This window comes from Rattus norvegicus, chromosome 2 (assembly GCF_021556685.1).
Source record: "Rattus norvegicus strain SHRSP/BbbUtx chromosome 2, alternate assembly SHRSP_T2T, whole genome shotgun sequence".
NCBI lineage: Eukaryota > Metazoa > Chordata > Mammalia > Rodentia > Muridae > Rattus > Rattus norvegicus.
In genome coordinates this window covers 113,637,420-113,649,987 of record NC_141535.1, presented here as the reverse complement: position 1 = coordinate 113,649,987, position 12,568 = coordinate 113,637,420, and the positions used below count along the sequence as shown (strand labels likewise).

General features: G+C 47.2%; 1 long non-coding RNA gene across 7 annotated transcripts; it reads right to left on the bottom strand.

The window, feature by feature from the left end:
• Window positions 1-6,803: 6,803 nt before the first annotated feature.
• On the bottom strand, window positions 6,804-12,284 carry LOC102547718 (uncharacterized). 7 transcript variants are annotated; one of them, XR_015674354.1, is made up of 8 exons: window positions 11,990-12,284; window positions 11,846-11,906; window positions 11,450-11,557; window positions 10,818-10,982; window positions 10,401-10,506; window positions 10,032-10,158; window positions 9,514-9,696; window positions 6,804-8,224 (listed from the first exon to the last, which is right to left on the bottom strand). It is a non-coding gene; the product is annotated as an uncharacterized LOC102547718 (long non-coding RNA). The 7 variants fall into 7 exon arrangements; XR_015674359.1 differs by lacking the exons at window positions 11,846-11,906; window positions 11,990-12,284 and having other exon boundaries at window positions 7,547-8,224; window positions 9,412-9,696; window positions 10,818-10,919; XR_015674353.1 differs by lacking the exons at window positions 6,804-8,224; window positions 10,032-10,158 and having other exon boundaries at window positions 9,412-9,696.
• Between the last annotated feature and the right edge of the window lie 284 nt (window positions 12,285-12,568).

The window sequence follows — 12,568 nt, the reverse complement described above, 5'->3', positions numbered from 1 at the left end:
TGGAAATTTAACAGCGTCCTTGAAGTAGTTGAGTGCCATGGTTTCTGTTTTTCCCTGTGAAAAGATAATAAAGCTGCCAGTCAACAAATGGGCAGACGAATTGGCCAGTAGTCTTTGGAAAAAGGAACAAATGGCCAGTAACCATTTTGGGAAGTGTTCGATGTCCCTAGCTCTCAGGGAAATGCAAATTAAAACTACTTATCCCAGTCAGCATGGCTGTTACAAGTGTAGAGAGGAGGTTTAGATAAGGGAACCTTTATTCACTGTGAGTGGAGGTGCAAAGCCACTTAGCCATTACAGAGATCAGCTCTGTGGTTGCTCAAATAAGTAATAGAATTAGCATGCGACCCCACTATTTCAGTCCTGGGCATACAACCCAGAGAACACGATACCCTACTTTAGGGGTTTGCACCCCATGGTTGGAATCAGTCAACCTATTCATCCACCGACAGATGATAATGAAAACTTGGGGGTAGTGGTAAATTCAATTCAGCTCTAACGAAACATGCAATCACAAAATTTATCGGAGAATGGATAGGCAATGAAGTCACAATCTCAGAAAAGAACGGCATCTTCTCCCTCAGGCGGAATCCAGCCAATATGCCGTGCACAGATGCAAACAGTGCGTCTCTGGTAGAGACTGGCATGTAGAAAGAGAACAGGTTAAGGCGTAGGGGATGAAGGTAATGAAGATGAGTTACGCAAGCATAGAAATCTTGTTTTTCTAGTTCCACTTTTGCCCTGGGTTTCTTTCATGTTTGATGGTGGGTACGTGAATAAAAATAGACTCGATAGCGAACAAAATCCAGCTCAAAGCGCCACTGTTTCTGTTCCAAATGGCTATTCCAAATACAGACGTTCATTACAGCGGCATGGGCTGGGTCTAGTTAGTTTCAGCATACGGTGTATTTTATTTGCAGAGTGTTCTGTAATGTGGTTTAAAATAAATAAGGGAGGCATGGCTAGGACCACAGGGCTAGATTTAACTCTTAACACCAGTTGGGTATGGTGGCAAACACAAAATCCCACCTCCTAACATGGGGGACCAGAGGATCAGGAGTTCAAGATCCTCCTTGGCTGTACTGAGAATTCCAGATTAACATGATCAAAGCTTGTCTTGAAAGAAAGTTGGGGGCGAGATGGTTCAGTAGTGCAGGCCCTTGTCAGCAGTCCTGACAACATAAATGGGGTCCCTGGGACCCACGTGGTAGAAATAGAGAAGCCACTCCTGAAAGTTGTCCTTTGACTGCCACACAAGTGCAACAGCACTGTCTCCTGATAAATAACAATTTGAAAATTTTTATGGGTGGAGAGATGGCTCAATGGTTAGGAGCACTGGCTGCTCTTCCAGAGGTCCTGAGTTCAAACCCTAGCAACCACATGGTGGCTCACAACCATCTGTAATGGGATCCGATGCCCTCTTCTGGTTGCATCTGAAGACAGCTACAGTGCACTCATATATAATAAATATGTTTTTAAAGAAAAATGTTATAAGAACTTTCTGTTTGTGAGTAGTTTTCTGACTTTATATTAACACTTAGGAATAAAATGTATATTACAGAAACATAACTTTGGAATTTTGGGTGTGCTTGTGGGTACATGGGCCTCAGGCGGCCTCAAGTGGTCCATCTTTTGTTTGTTATTTTTGTTGTTAAACTAGAGTAGCCTGGTCTAGTTGGCCAGTGAGTCCCAAAGATCATCCTGTCTCCATCTCCCCGAGCTGGGATCACAGACACATACCACCTGCCCTGCATGTTTATCAAACTCAGGCATAGCTGTACGGCTATTTTCCCCAGCTCCTTAACTTTACATTTTAATGGACTCAATACAGAAAGAGAGAGGGAAGGAGGGAGGGTGGAAAGCCAGAGTCAGAGTCGGAGGGGGCTCGAAACCAGGGCTTGCTTCTTAATTCTGAGCTGTATCCTAGAAAATGTGAGCAACTTTTCTCATCACTGAGGTTTTACTTAGCACAGATGTTTCCGTGAACCGAAGGATCTGTATTTGTGGCTGGTTTGGCTCCGTTTTACTGTTTGGTTTGGTTTTGGTTTTTGTTAAGGATTGGGCCCACAGCTTCATACATACAAGGCAAGGGCTGAGAAACAGTATGTCAGCCTTGATGTTTTTCTAAACTTTCCTTATTTTAAGCTTAAGAGTATAATTCAAGCGTTGATTGGAAGATTCTGAAATATGTTTTTGAGAATTTCGTGCATGTATACAATGTATTTGGTCATCCACCCAACATTCTTCATTTCAGCTCTAGACCCTCCCCCTCCTCGAAGCAGACAGTTGTTTTGTCTTCATAACTCACAGCCAATCAGAGCTGCCCATGTGCGCACGCTGCGGAGCCTTCCACAGGAGCACAGAGCAACCTACCCGTAGTCTCCTTAAGAAAGATGACACGCCCGCCCCGCCCCCACTTCCCTCAGCTGCCAGTAACTCCTCCCCTAGGAGTGAGTCCTTTAGTCCGTCCCCAACCCCCTACCTCCCCACCCGCGCCTTCAATTCATTTTGGAATTTGGCTTCATTTTGTGCAACTCGTACAGGCAGGCAACCACAGCAGCCGGGCGCATGGGTACAATAGCCCGGTCACGTTCAAAAGACAGCGTTTCGCAGCTCTCCTCCCCATCCCCTGGCTTTACGTCCTCTTCTAAGGTGTTTGCTCATCCTCTGGATAGATGTCAAATTCGTATGGCTGAGCACACCTATTGTTTATTCTTAGCATGATGGATTTGGAGTTCACATTAACTGCTGCCCAGTAGGAAAAAGAAGTTTCTCAGCCAAGATGGAGAGTAGAGAGCAGATACATTTACGGAGAGAGTTGCTGGCACGGCTGCGCTGAGCAGAAAGGTGGAAGATCCCTCGGCTCTCAGCAGGTTCCGTGTTGCACTGTGTAGGGAGGGGAGAGTGAGAACTTTTTTCTCAGCAGCAGCAGCAGCAGCAGCAGCAGCAGCAGCAGCAGCAGCAGCAGCAGCAGCAGCAGCAGCAGGGTTCCCGGGGTTCTGGTGTGTGTGTATGCGGAGGGAGGGGCGGGTGTGTAAATCGGAACTCCACTGTGGCGGTGCAAGCCGAGTGGAGGCACCATAGTTCTACAGGAGTTGGAAAAGTGCAATTTTAAGGAAATTTCTGTTTGATATTATGAACAACTGTATTTCAGAAAAAGTTGGCTTAGAATTAAAAAAAAAAAAAAAGCATACGCATGTGCTTATGTAGATTTCCTGGGTTAAAATGGTCTCTCCCTAGCTCGCAGTGTGGTTTGCGCTTGTGGGAGATCGGAAGTGGGGCTGACAATTTTGGTCTTGGTTGGCTGAGTGATGATGCTATGCTTCACCACCAGGGGTCAGTCTCTTGCCTAAGGATGGTCAGAGATATCCTGCAGAAGAGTCTTAACCAGCAAGCACCCAGTGACCAAGAAGTTCAAGATTTTATTGGGGTTCATCTGTGTCTCGATTTTTTCTTTTTTCTTTTTTTCGGAGCTGGGGACCGAACCCAGGGCCTTGCGCTTGCTAGGCAAGCGCTCTACCACTGAGGTAAATCCCCAACCCCTGTGTCTCGATTTTAATCAAGTCAACATATTATTCAAATTGTTCTTCAGAGTGAAAGCTGCGTTATTTGGGAGTTTGGCTTAAGTAGGATTCTTTCCCTCTGTAGGTACTGTAACTTCTATGTTTATGGACTGCGACTGAGAACCTCCTTTGTGTCAGGCAGTGAGGAAATATATGTGAGGGTTTAATTAGGCCACATTTCTCCTGTGAAGAATACTTCTAGTTGATAGTGAGACTAAAAGCAGAGGCAGCCATGACAGGTACCTCTAATCCCGGTCTGCATTAAAGGAGAGCCTGTCTCAAATAAATAGAAATAAATACAAGTAAAATTAAAGCTGACATGGTTATTAATGTGCACAGGAATTTAGTTATTTCTGTATCAAATGTTACAGGACATTAAAGCGGTGTCCTTTATTGATTTAATCTATAATTAAGACATTTAGATTGTCCCTTGCAAACATGATTTTAACTAGGGCCATAGGTTGCATGAGGCTCTAGTTTGAATCCCTGGGACTGATAGGTGTAAAAAAAAACCCCAAAACAACCAAACAGCCTAAGAGGAACAATGAGGTTTGAGCTGGAGAGATGATCAAGAGCACTCATTGCTCTTACAGAGGACCTGGGTTCAGTTCCCGGCACCCTCATGGTGGCTCATGGCCGTTCACAGCCCCATTTCCAGGAGAACTGATGCCCTCGTCTCACCTACACGCCTGGCATTCATGGGGTGGACATACATAAAGCAGTCATATACGTAAAAATAAAAGTAAAAACTTAAAGAAAAAAAATCCCACAGGATTTCAGAAGCGTCAACTGGGGTTTTAAAGTTTCATTTAATCATGATGGCATGTTGGCATGGGTGTGGGCGTGAGCATGGGTGTGGGCGTGAGCATGGGTGTGGGCGTGAGCATTCCATGGTGCACGTGCAGCAGCCAGAGGACAACCTGCAGGAGATGGTTCCCTGCTTCACTGAGCGTTTAGGGCTGGAACTCTAACCACCAGGCTTGCTTGCCTGGTGACTTGCTGACTGGGCTGCCGTGCCAATGGCTGTGTTAATAGTTGTTAAGTGTGAGATGCTGATGTGGAGGCTGGAGGCGAACGGCTTAAAGCAGCTGCCAAGAAATGATACTTTTCTTCCTAACCCTGTTGATTATTTCTGCGGCTTCTCTTAAAGCGGTAACTTACTTCGTTGGCCAGAATGGCTGATTGCAAAAGGAGCTGCAAGTCGCTGCACACAGCAGCACTCCTCCTCTCTCAAGGGTTTCTCGTCACAAAGCTTTAGGTTTGTTGTGCTGCGGACACACACTGTGAGGAGTCAGTGAAAAACTACGAACCACGTGTTCCCTTACAGAGGATCCTTGAAAGTATAAAAGGGTTTTGTCCTTTAAAAATAGAGGGTAGCACGTGTATTTTATTATCAAGGCCTGGAATTTTTGCTTATATTTGATTTTCAGAGATGCTAAACAGGCAAGACTTTCCCAAAGGATATCATGCCTCACGTCGGGGCCACCCAAGTAGAAATGTTACAATAGATGATGACTGCTGACCTGGACCCCGCATGTGTTAGCTGTCTGTAAGCATTCTAAACAACTGTTCAAAACCAGTGTGAACCAGGCACAGAGAAGATGGCCCTCTGCAACCAAGAATAATAAGGAGAATTTTGGGCTGGAGAGATGGCTCAGTGGTTAAGAGCCCCCGACTGCTCTTCCAGAGGTCATGAGTTCAATTCCCAGCAACCACATGGTGGCTCACAACCATCTGTAAAGAGATCCGATGCCCTCTTCTGGTGTGTCTGAAGACAGCTACAGTGTGCTTACATATAATAAATAAATAAATCTTTAAAAAAAAAATAAGGAGAATTTTTATCCCACTTCCACCTAAACCCCCCTCCCCATTATCCTGTTACCCCTGTCATATCACCTGTGTTCTGTTACTAGTCCCCCACCCCCGTGATCGTGCCTCTCCCTCCCCACCAGTACCTCTTTCCAGGACCCTGCATTCTAAACTACTCCTAGTTAAAGACACCAATCTGAAGACTCCACACGGGGATTCACATAGGAGTGGTGAGGGGTGGGCAGAAGGGTGGGAGGGACGACTAAGGACGTAGTTACAGAAGGGAAGCTGAATTACCCTACACGGGATATTGCTCCTCCCAGAAATCACGGCTGCCGAATGAAAAACTCAATGCCAGGGATGGCCATAGCTCTTTGAGTTGTTGTTTAACAGTGTCCTAGAGACCCCTCTCCCCCAGCTCTTACAACTGGTATTGGTTGCCCACCAGAACTCAACAGTAAAGGTGAGACCCTATTGCTGAAGACATTACACTTTGGTCACAGGACATGACAACATGGAGTTGGTACTGACTGGGAAGCTTCCTCCCTGTGGCTAGCTCTCACAGTAATGGAAGGTGTTTTGTAGGTTAATGGGGTTGGGAAGCATCAACAGTCTTACCCAGCTATGAGCCCTGGGAGCTACACTAATGACCAGGATGCTGAGATATATTAAAAATGAATATTTTAAATCAAAGTGCCATTTGAAATGCTCTTCAGGAAGAAATCTCTACCCCTATTAGGTTTGCTTTCTGTAGAATTACTTTGCCCTCGTCATTACAACACTGTGCCTTGCATTTCATTCCATTCTGAATAACATCTTTCCATCCAAGTCCTAAGCAGGCCAGATCCTAGTCACCCTCTGAGAGAATTTGCGGTGCTGAATGACTTCTTACACAGTTTACACACTTTTCATTTAGCCTTAAAGATGCTGACAAGTATCCCTCGCTGCAGGACTACTGAGTCTTCACTGGGCGCTGTAGCATCTCAGGCATTGACATGTCCTGTTATTCTCCTTGTACACATGGAGAAGCAGAAAGCTGTAACTGACTCAGGGGTCAATGTGGCTCTAGCTATGCCCAGTAGCTCTCAAAAGAACATCAGGTTCGCTATGGACCATTTTGTCTTCCTCTTCAAGAGTGCAACACACAATCGGACCACAGTCTTAAACTCTCGCCCTGTTTACTCTTTCATTTTTTAAGTTTTATTTATTTGTTATCTATAAGTACACTGTAGCTGTCTTCAGACACACCAGAAGAGGGCATCAGATCCCATTACAGATGGTTGTGAGTCACCATGTGGTTGTGGCGATTTGAACTCGGAACCTCTGGAAGAGCAGCCAGTGCTCTTAACCACTGAGCCGTCTCTCCAGCCCATTTACTCCTGATGCCTATTCCTGTGGGTTGCTCCAACCTCAGTCCTTCTTTTGGAGCTGCATGGCCTCAGATCTGCCTGTCTTGTCCCACACCTGATCTTGAAGTCGTTTGAGCCTCCTGTGTCATATTCCCACCAAATACATCATGGGAAGAGAGCCCACGTCTTGTGCTTCTGCCAGGAACAGAGCTCAGCACAGAAAGCCTTCACTGCTCCAGCTGGGCTGAACTTGCGGAAGCTGCAGCCTTGACGGACCACCCAGACGGTTTGGATAATTTGATAATGCTTGGGGAAACGCTGCACAAAGAGAAGGCCTTCCTTCACCCACACACTAAGTGCTGACCTAGGCTAGACCTGCCTCTGCCCGGAAAGTGAGTCATTGTGGGTTTCTGTGGCATTCCGCAGCACTGAGGCAAATGCATGTCCCAGCCAAGCCGAGGTGACCCAGGTAAAGGGGAAACCAAGGGGAAGGAGCCCCTGGCTGAAGGGCAGCCTGATTCTCACTTCTTGGTAGCTTCCTGTTTTGCCTTGTGCTGTGACACGTTAGGGACGATTAGTTTCTGTTTTCTTTTATAATATGAATATTGGAGCAGAGCTATTTCAGGATCGAGATTGCCTGTGGTATATTAACCAGATCAGTGCACTTGAAACCCCGCAGCGGCAGGTGTTTCCTCCGTCAGCGGTGGGTGCAGTTCTTAGAAGTCTGCAAGGCCACTCAGACTGAACCCGATGTGGGTAGAACATCTCGGGAATACTGGCTCTTGGAAGTTGCACATAAATCCTCCTCCCTCCCGCCTGTGTGGCTTCTTTTGAAAAATATATATTTATTTTTTTTTAATTTTTAAATTCTTGTTTTACTTTATGTGTTTGGGTACTTAGCCTGCCTGGTGCCTGGCTTTCTGTGCAGTCCCTGTAGAGGGCGTCGGACCATCCTAGGGACTGAGGTTACAGACAAGGGTTGGGCTTCCATATGGGTGCTAGGATTGAACCCAGGTCCTTTAGAATGGCAGCCAGTGCTTTTTTTTTTTTTTTTTTTTGGTTCTTTTTTTCGGAGCTGGGGACCGAACCCAGGGCCTTGCGCTTCCTAGGTAAGCGCTCTACCACTGAGCTAAATCCCCAGCCCACAGCCAGTGCTCTTAACCACTAAACCATCTCTCTGGCCTCCACCCTCCTGTGACTTCTTGAGACGACTTCTGGAAGTAAACCAGGCCTCCTGCTCTTGGTCTCAGCCCCCAGACTTCATTTCTGCTCAGAGAGGAGATGTTGACCCAGCAGACACCCGTTTCCTCCAACGGTTAGTCTCAAAAGCAGAGCCTTGGTCTCTGCCAACAGCCCACTAAAGACATTGCCGTGGGGGGGCGGGGCTGTCGTTCTTCCAGGCCAGTGTTCACAGAGCCAGAAGAGTATTTGCCTGGTCTCTACTCCAGGGCTGGGGTGGCATTGGAAAGGAAGCTCTGCACATTGGTTCAGGATCTTTTGTTTCTAGAAGCAAAGCAAACGGCAGAGTGTTAACCCAGGACTTACGGTTCTCACAGGGATGCTGTCTAAGATAGCCTAGACCAGCAGTTCCCCCTTTGGGGAATGACCCTTTCACCAGGGTCACCGAAGGCCATCAAAAAATCACCAATGCTTACATTACAGTAGCAAGCAATTGCAGTTATGAAGTAGCGATGAAGCTAATTTTATGATTGGGAGTCACAACATGAGGAGCTGTATTAAAGAGTCTCAGCATCCAGTTCAGAACCCACCCCCTCCACACTGAACGCCCCCACCCATGGCCTACACTTTCTGTTCTCTCCCTACCCACCTCTTCTTTCTTCTCAGGGTCTAGCCTAGCACCCTGTCCAGCCCTGAGCTTGTGATTGTACTGTCTCAGTCTCCTGAAGTTCTGGCATTACAAACATGTCTAATCTCCCACAACGCACAGCTCTGCTTCCAGGGCAGGTAGGGTAAACTGTCAGCTTGAAAAGGAGGGAGGAATCATGGGATTGCCCTAGTTTTATTTGTGATTTTTAAAAGAAATTTTGGTCACCCCATAAATTTCTTTAAAACCACCTTGCATCACTGGGACGTGCGTCTTGTGCTAGCTCGAGCCATGGCTGTATTTACAATTTAAATCCACACTTGCATGATTCTTGCTGCCTCCTTTTACACAGGGAGAAATATGCCAGGCAGTGGTGACACACACCTTTAACCCCAGCACCGAGGAGGCAAAGGCAGACAGATCTCTGAGTTTGAGGCCAGCTTGGTCTACAGAGTGAGTTCAGGGCTACACAGAGAAATTCTGTTTGGAAAAGCCAAAACAAACCAAAAACCAAGAGAAGCATTTTGACTTGGCAGAAGTTACTTCTGTTTGTCCCTTCCCGTTTTCCTGTTTTCTTTATTTCCTCATAAGCCGCAGGAAGATACACAGGTACTGAAGAGTGTACTGGACAGCTGCCAGGGGCACAGAAACAGGAGAATGGAGCCCACTGCCGTATCTAACACCAGCTACATGGTCAACGATCTTCTGAGTATTCCAGTGACAAGAGAAACAAGGGCACAGCAAGATGACTGGCTTATCAAGTAAAAGGTTGCTACCACTCACTCCTACCACCTTTAGTTGATCCTGGATCTAAGGAGTGGAAGGAGAGACCAGACTCCCTCTTGCTTGTTATTCTCTGCCTTACCCCAGTTTGGCTTCCTTCTGCAGCTCCTCCCTTGCCTGCCCCAGTGAGCACAGCACTACATCCTGGACTGAAGTCTCCTCCTGCTACTCAGGATCCACCAACCATTTCCAGGTGTCCTCTTCAGCCTCCACTGGCCTCCTTGACTCTTGGCTCACATATCTGTCCTTTGACCGCAGCGCTCAGTCTGAACGGTTGTTCTTTCCATACTCAGGACTGTCTCTTTAGAGCATCCGTAGAATGTCTCCCATTTCTCTTACCACCATCTGACCTTCTTCTTCTTCCTGTCTGGGGTTTGATTTGACTTTGATTAGTTTTAACTTTTAGGATGCTAAGGAATGAACACAGGGCCTGTATAAACTGGGGAAGCTCTCTGCCATTGAGTAACATTCCCTAAGCCTTTTGTCGTGTGTGTGTGTGTGTGTGTGTGTGTGTGTGTGTGTGTGTACGTGCATGCATGCTTGTTGCTTGTGTGTAGCACGCAAGTGAATGGTGACATATGTGTGCATGCAAATGGAGACCTGAGCTTGGTGTCAGGAATCAGTTTTATTCTTTACTCTTTGTTAAGGTTGTACTGCTGTGAACAGACACCATGACCACGGCAAGTCTTGGGGCTGGCTTACAGGTTCAGGGGTTCAGTCCATTATCATCAAGGTGGGGGTATGGCAGCATCCAGGTAGGCATGGTTGAGAGCCGAGAGTTCTACATCTTCATCTGAAGGCTGCTAGCAGAATACTGGCTTCCTGGCAGCTAGGGTGAGGGTCTTTTTTTTTTTTTAATTTATTTACTTTTACACTCCAGATTTTATTCCCCTCCCAGTCCACCTTCCCCTCCCCCCAGAGTTCCACATTTCATACCTCACCCCCACTCCCTCCCCCCATGAGGGTCTTAAAGCCCACCCCCCACAGTGACACACCTACTCCAACCAGACCATACCTTCCAATAGTGCCACTCCCTGAGCCAAGCATATGCAAACTATCACATTCTCTTACCTTATTCTTTGAGGCAGGGCCTCTCAATCAAACCCAGAGCTTCGAGATACGGCTTAGTCTTGCTGGCCACCTTGCTTGTGGGATCTTTCATCTCTGCCTTCTGAAGCTAGAATTACAAGCAGGTCTCCTTGGCACCTGGGATTCTTTCAGAATCTGGGGATGCAAACTCCAGCTCTCCCCATCCGGTAAGCCCTGTAACCATTAAACAAGAACACCCCCCCACACACACACACCCCACCCCTGCCTAGGCCACCTTGGATCTTGGAAGTCTGGACCTTGGGAAATATGAGGAACCAGTTTCTGTTCATTTTGAACAACCCTTCTATGATCCATTGTCTTAGGGTTTTACTGCTGTGAACAGACACCATGACCACAGCAAGTCTTATAAAGGACAGCATTTAATTGGGGCTGGCTTACAGGTTCAGAGGTTCAGTCCGTTATCCTCAAGGCAGGAACATGGCAGCATCCAGACAGGCACGTTGCAGGCGGAGCTGAGAGTTCCACGTCTTCACCTGAAGGCTGCTAGCAGAATACTGACTGGCAGACAGCTAGGAGGAGGGTCTTAAAGCCACAGTATCACACCTGCTCCAACAAGGCCACACCTCCAAATAGTGCCACTCTCTGGGCCAAGCATTCAAGCCATCACATCTGTCCTGGCTCGGACTCCTGCAGCATGTCCAGGGGCTGGGCCTTCAGCTTGCCCTTCAGTTGATCGCCAGTGGCCCAGAGTAAATCAATCCTGCTTAAGTAATGGAGCCTCCAAGAAAATCCAATGGCTCAAAGACCATCTGAGGAGCTGAGCATGTGAAGGTGCCTAGGAGGGTCATCAGCCATATGCCCCAGACCGCCCGCCTTCCCATGCTCTCACGGCTGTTTACCTGTACTCCTTGCAATGCCCATTCTTTCCTACGTATTTATTTTTCTATGTATCGAGTTGACACATGGTTTCAGATATTCCAGACTTGCCTCAAACTCATATGTAGCCATAAAAAAAACTCAAACTTCATATCCCCCTGCCTCTACGTCAGGGGTTACTGAGGTTACTGTACCTCTATGCCTGGTGTTCTGCAGAGCTGCGGATGAGACAAAAGCTTTTGTGTGCGCTAAACACGCATTCTGCCAACGGAGCCACATCCCTGGCACCGATAATGTCCCTGCTGATACAGGAGGAAGCACAAGTGTCAGCCTGAGTTCTTAATGATAACATATCACTGATCCTAGTCAACCAGTGGGAACACCCAGTTTGTAGCCGGTCTATCAGAAGCCTGGTCCACAACCTGGAGTTTGCTACTGGTGTCTGAAGTGGGAACAAACTTATTAGACTGAGCCCTTATCTTGTGTGAACTGGGGACGGAATAAAGGGTAAGGGGGCAAGGAGGGGCGTGAAGCAAGGGCTGGCTACATACTGGCCAGGACTTATCGATGCCCACGGGCTGGCTACTTACTGGCAAGGACCACACGCGTTGGTGCCCAGAGGAGACACATCTGTGTTGAGTACTGTATTAACTGTGTATTAAGAGTACAAAAACATTTTGTTTTTCTTTCATTTAATTTATTCATTTATTTTGAAATAGGGTCTCACTATGTACCTCTGGCTGTCCTGGATCTTGGTGTGTAAACCAGGCTGTTCTTGAATTTGCAGGTATCTTTCTGCCTCTGCCTCCTGTGTGCTGGGATCAAAGGGTTGCACCATCAAGCCTGCCTTGTTTTTTCTTTTCTTTTAAATATAATACCAGACTTATGTACTAGGTATAGAAGAAAAAGAGAAAGCGAGATATTTACTGTCCTATTATGAAGATCCTTTGGGCTGGGTATGGAACCCAGAACCTTCTATGTGCTAGGCAAGTTCTCAGTAACTGAGCTCCACCCCAGCCCTTGTTGCTCTGTTCAGGGTTTTTGGTTGGTTGCCACACCCCCCCCGTCCCCTGCCCCCCACCCCACCCCGTCCCCTGCCCCCCACCCCCCTCACCCCCCAACCTACCCCCCCCCCCCCGGGAGCTGAGGAAGGAACCCAGGGCCTTGCGCTTGCTAGGCAAGTGCTCTACCACTGAGCTAAATCCCCAACCCCAGTTCAGGGCTTTTTAATAGCATTATCACTACACTTCTTTGTTGTTGTTGATATTCTGAGATGAGGTCTCGAGTAGCCCAGGTTGGCCATAAATTCCTTG